The sequence below is a fragment of the Cervus canadensis genome, chromosome 7, assembly GCF_019320065.1.
Source record: "Cervus canadensis isolate Bull #8, Minnesota chromosome 7, ASM1932006v1, whole genome shotgun sequence".
Classification (NCBI taxonomy): Eukaryota; Metazoa; Chordata; class Mammalia; order Artiodactyla; family Cervidae; genus Cervus; species Cervus canadensis.
Genome location: NC_057392.1, coordinates 57,166,375 through 57,172,123, shown reverse-complemented (window position 1 = coordinate 57,172,123; position 5,749 = coordinate 57,166,375).

Sequence of the window (5,749 nt, the reverse complement as noted above, 5' to 3'; positions counted from 1 at the left end):
AGCTTCAGCATCAGTCCTTCAAATGAATATTCAGATAAAAAGTATTCAAATATCTAGAAGAAAAGGAAAAACAGAGAAACATCAAATTGAAAGAATCAACAAAAAGTAGACTCTTCCTTGGTTTCCCTTTGCCACGATACCTCCATGGCCTGGATGTGCCAAATTTGCTAGATTAATTTTTCCAGCCCACTGTGTGTACTGTGTGCTAAGTCACTTTAGTTGTGTCCAACTCTTTGCAACTTCATGGGCTGTAGCCTGCCAGGCTCTTCTCTGTCCAAGGGATTCTCCAGGCAAGAATACTAGACTGGGTTGCCATGCCCTTCTCCACGAGTCTTCCCGAACCAGAGATTGAATCTACATCTCTTACGTCTGTTGCATTGGCAGGCGAGATCTTTACCACTAGCACCACCTGAGAAGCCCTCTCCAGCCCACTAGCATTCTCCGTATTTAGTTTTCTCCTCCTTCCTCCCTGGAGAAGGAAATGGCAACCCACTCCAGTACTCTTGCCTGGAAAATCCCATGGACAGAGGATCCTGGTAGGCTACAGTCCATGGGGTTGCAAAGAGTTGGACATGACTGAGCAACTTCACTTTCCTTCCTCCTGGCTCCCTCTCTTCTCATCTGCCAGGGATACCTTTCCCAGAGTCCTTCACCAGGCTAAGTCCTAATTTTTCAGCTCTCATCAAGGTGACACTTCCTGCAGAAAGCCTTTCTGGGCCAAGTTCTCCTGTGTGTTGGTCCCTTGCACCACAAACATCCTTTATTAATTCACTTACCTAGCTTCTCTGAAATTTCTGGTCCAGTACTTCTATTTCCCTAGGCTGAACTCCATGGGGTCAGGGGCATGACCTATTTTACTTACTGTTCTATCCATGGCCTGGCTTAGTGCCCATCATAGAGTAAATGCTCAGTAAACATTTAGCAAGTGACAGAAAGAGTGACTATATGAATGAGTAGAGAAGGAAGATACTGATTTTTCTGCCAGGGATCGAGTCCCTATATTGGAGAGGTGTGGTCACAAAAAAAATAGGAGCAAGGGGACCTGAGGGAACAAACCTGTCAGAAGCACTTAAGCAGTGCAAGCTGGCATGAAAGAAGACCAAGGTATATTATTAAATGGAAAAAGCATAGGACAGTGTGGGGAGTATGCTGCCATTAGTGTCATGTTAGCATAGGGTACTTCTTGAAGGAAGTACAAGAAGTTTGCAACAGTGACTTTCATTGTGGAGGAAGGAAAATCTTTTCAGTTTATACAGTGTTCATGTGTTGCTCATAAAAAAACAAAAATAGATTATGGCGTAAAGACTTTGTATGTAGTACTAGCCACATTTGGAAAAAAATAAAAAGAATCTACATGCTTCTGTTGGAATTCTCCAGAGAAATGGAACTGAGTGGGGAGAAAGGGAGAGGAGGAGTGTGTGTGTATGTATGTAAAGAGATTTATTATAAGGAATTGGCTCATGCAATTATGGAAGCTGACAAGTCCCCAAATCTGCAGAGTGAGTTGGCAAGCTGGAGGCCCAGGAAAAGCTGAAGTTTCAGTTTGAGTCTGAAGGCAGGAAAAAGGCAACGTCTTAGTTCAAAGGCAGTCAGGCAGATGGAATTCTCTCTTACTTAGATAGGGTCAGTCTTTTTATCCTATTCAGGTCTTCAGCAGATTGGATGAGGTCCACCCACATTAGAGAGGGCAGTCTATTTTTTTTCTGTTGATCAGTTGATATATTAATTGCATTTAAGTGCATTAAGACTCAAAGTAATGTTTGAACAAATATCTGGGCACTCCATAGCCCCATGAAGCTGACACATAAAATTAACCATCACAATGTCCTACAATAGGTAATGGAGTATAATGCAGGAATTCAAGTGTCAGTTTTGAAGGCTAGCGAGTGAGAGTATGGTAGGAAGCTAAGTGGAAGAATAAGGCAAAGAATACTAGATTGTACTTAAAATTGCAACCATAATAAATGTGCACATATGTATTAAAAATGGGAGCAAATAGGAAGAAACAAAAGTCGCTTTTGTACTTTGGTGAGATTATGGGAAACTGTTTCCCTTAAATTTTTCCTTTAACTTTTTAGTAATTGTTAAAATTCAAGACACCAGAAATCCTAGGTGTAGCAGTTTACGGGAGAATGGAGTAGTAATAAGAAACAGTGTCTGACACATTGTCTGTACTTAGTAAGGAATGAATGAATGAATAATAGTGACCAGGGCCTTCATTTGGTTCCCCAGAAGTAGATCATGAGACAAGGATTTGAGTGCCAAGTAGTTTACTTGGAAAGTAATCACTGAAAGGGTACAGAGAAGTGAGGCTGAGAAGGGAAAGAAACCAGTACCAGATGCTTTGATGAGAAGGTACCACTGACAACAGCCAAGCCACAAGCCACTAGGGACCTCTAGGAGAATATGTAAAATAGGCTTCAGTTTGTCTTAGAGATCAAGAAAGAAGTTTTAATATATCAGCTCACATTGATCATTGGTTGAAAGGCCTGCATCTAGGGGCATGAACTTCTTGACATTTCCAGCCTGCCCCAAGCAGGAGTTGGCAAGAAAAAGCACAGGTGTAGAGAGTCACAGGTGCTTGCCGTGAGAAGCCATTGATTGAATGGGAACAATGAGTACTAAGGGCACTCAGGTGCGGCAACTGCAAAGTTGGTTATTATTGAATACTTAGTATAATTCGGGCACTTAGGGAACATTTTCTCTAATCCTCACAACAATTTTACATGGGGATTCTTAGTTCCATGTTTCAGGTGAAGAAACAAGGTCAGAGAGGTTGTGGCTTAAAATCATGCAGGCATTTATGCTCTTGAATCTGGGGAGGGCTTGTGAGTTCTTTACTCACAGGGTCTGGCAGAAGTGAGACTGTGTAACTTCGAAGGCTAGGTCATGAAACTGACAGAGGTCATCCTAGAATGCTCAGTCTCATCTCTCAGAGCCCAGTCACACACTGTGAGGAATCCATGCTACATGCAGAGGCCACAAATGATCACTCTAGCTGACAGATCCCACAGAGCCCAGACTCAAGTCATGGGCTTGCACCAGACATACCAGTGCAGAAACCCACAGAAGATCCATCTCCCAGCCATATGAGTCTCCTCTCACTGAGGCCCCAGACCTTGTGGAGCAGAGACAAGCCATCTCTGCTGGGCTGTCTCTGGATTCCTGACCCACAGAATCCATAAGCAGTAATAAAATGACTGTAATTGAGATCTAATCTTACTGCACTGTGGTCAGAAAAGATGACTGGAATGATTTCAATTTTTTGAATTTACCAAGGCTAGATTTATGGCCAAGGATGTGATCTATTCTGGAGAAGGTTCCGTGTGCACTTGAGAAAAAGGTGAAGTTGATTGTTTTGGGGCGAAATGTCCTATAGATATCAATTAGGTCTAGCTGGTCCATTGTGTCATTTAAAGTTTGCGTTTCCTTGTTAATTTTTTGTTTAGTTGATCTATCCATAGGTGTGAGTGGGGTATTAAAGTCTCCCACTATTATTGTGTTACTATTAATTTCCTCTTTCATACTCGTTAGTGTTTGCCTTACATATTGCAGGGCTCCTATGTTGGGTGCATATATATTTATAATTGTTATATCTTCTTCTTGGATTGATCCTTTGATCGTTATGTAGTGTCCTTCTTTGTCTCTTTTCATAGCCTTTAGAACATCATCGAAACATGTATATTATCTAGGGTGAAACAGATCACCAGCCCAGGCTAGATGCATGAGACAAGTGCTCGGGCCTGGTGCACTGGGAAGACCCAGAGGAATCGGGTGGAGAGGGAGGTGGGAGGGGGGATCGGGATGGGGAATACTTGTAAATCCATGGCTGATTCATGTCAATGTATGACAAAAACCACTACAATATTGTAAAGTAATTAGCCTCCAACTAATAAAAATAAATGAATAAATAAATACATCAGATGGAGAAAGACAAAAAAATAAAATAAAATGACTGCAGTTTCATACAGCAATTGAATAGTCATAGCAATACCCATCCACACCTTTTCAAAATTATCTCTTTGGCAGGTGTTTAAATTTTTTAAAAAAGGTAGGATTTTATGAGCTACAAACAGAAAAGGAGAAATAACTTTTAGAGATCCAATGAGAAGAATGACTTTAAGACCTGTCCCTGAGTTGCTGAATAAGAAGAAATCTAACAGAGCTGAATTGTTTCCTATTCATGTTGACTTTTCTCTTTGAAAGAAGAAAACCATGTCATGATCTACAAAATCACCCACACTCAGAATTTCCATCTTATCCCTAAACTGTAAAGATCACTGTAAGAGCAGTGGCCATCAAAGACCACATACTGGAGAATAAAGGCAAAGATGTAGAGACGCAAGAGTTAACTGAATTTAAACATTAAGAAGTGGAGTGAGGGGACTATAATATTGTAAATATAACCTAGCCTAGGGCAGTATTTTTCAAATTGCAGGCCACAATCCATTACTAGGTCATGAAATCAAGTTAGTGACTCTCAACCAGTTTTTTGTTTTTTTTTTTAAATGAAATAGAGTATACTGGAATATAATGAGATAGAAAATGCCAGAGTTCCTCATAAGGGGGCTGAGCAAAAACTGTGCTTATTGTACCAGTCTTCTGCTCAATTGCAATGAGCGGGCATAGAGAGAGGGGTGTGATAATGTGCTTTTTTGTTCCATGGTATATGATGGTCAATTTGACTGTCATCATAAAGGGAAGATTAACGTATAGTTGCAGGTAAAGTTGAAGCAGAGTTTAGAGTAGTTTTATTTATACTGTTGGCAAAATTGTTGATACTTTCTAGTGAATTTTAGATAAAAATTTTGTCTGTTTTTCAGAAACATTTCAATGCAACATATTTTATTTGTGATAATTGTAGAATTTTAACTGAACTCGTATAAAATGCTTTAAAATTGATTATTTAATAGTAAAAAAATTATGAAGTGGAAAATACAGAGACAAGTTCAGACATAAGGCTAGACATAATGGTTAATGGGTCAGAATTATTTTGCACTAATTTTTCCATAGCTCATCCACATCATCAAAGTTGGAGGCTTGGAGTTGGTGAGAGACCAACATGGGTTCCCTTGAGACGTAGACATGGATTCCAGCTTGTTTTTGCTCTTCCTAATTGTCAGCCTCCCTGACTTCAGGCCCAGCACCAGATGCAGGGGCAATTGACTTACACAGAGTGCTTAACCAGCCCTTCTAGTTCTGTCGGGTCTAAGTCCTATCACAAATCCCTTATATCACACAATGTGGTTTTGATTTCCTGACTGTACCCTAACAGATACCCCTCCCTTATTTCTTTTCTATTCTTTTCTTCCCTAGCTGTTCAGTTATCCTGCAGAGTTTTCCACAGTCTGGATTTTGGATTTTGTTCCTTGGGCCGCTTGCTGGTGTTTGCCATGTTTCTCTGTCCCCTTTGGAAGCAAAAAAGTGTTGGTCACTCAGTCGTATCTGACTCTTTGTGACCCTAGGGACTGTAGCCACCTAGGCTCCTCTGTCCATGGAATTCTCCAGGCAATAATACTAGAGTGGGTAACCCTTCCCTTCTCCAGGGGATCTTCCTGACCCAGGGATCAAACCCTTTATTTCCCATAAACTGGTGGTTAGATCGGAAGGTCTGATCAGATTAAGGTTCATTTTTTTAAGGGGAGAGTCAAGATGTAAATAGCAGTTGTGTATTTCTATCAGAAGGTATATAATATCTGGTTCTCTCTCTTCATGCAATGTTGGCAGTCATTGATGATCAACATCAAGA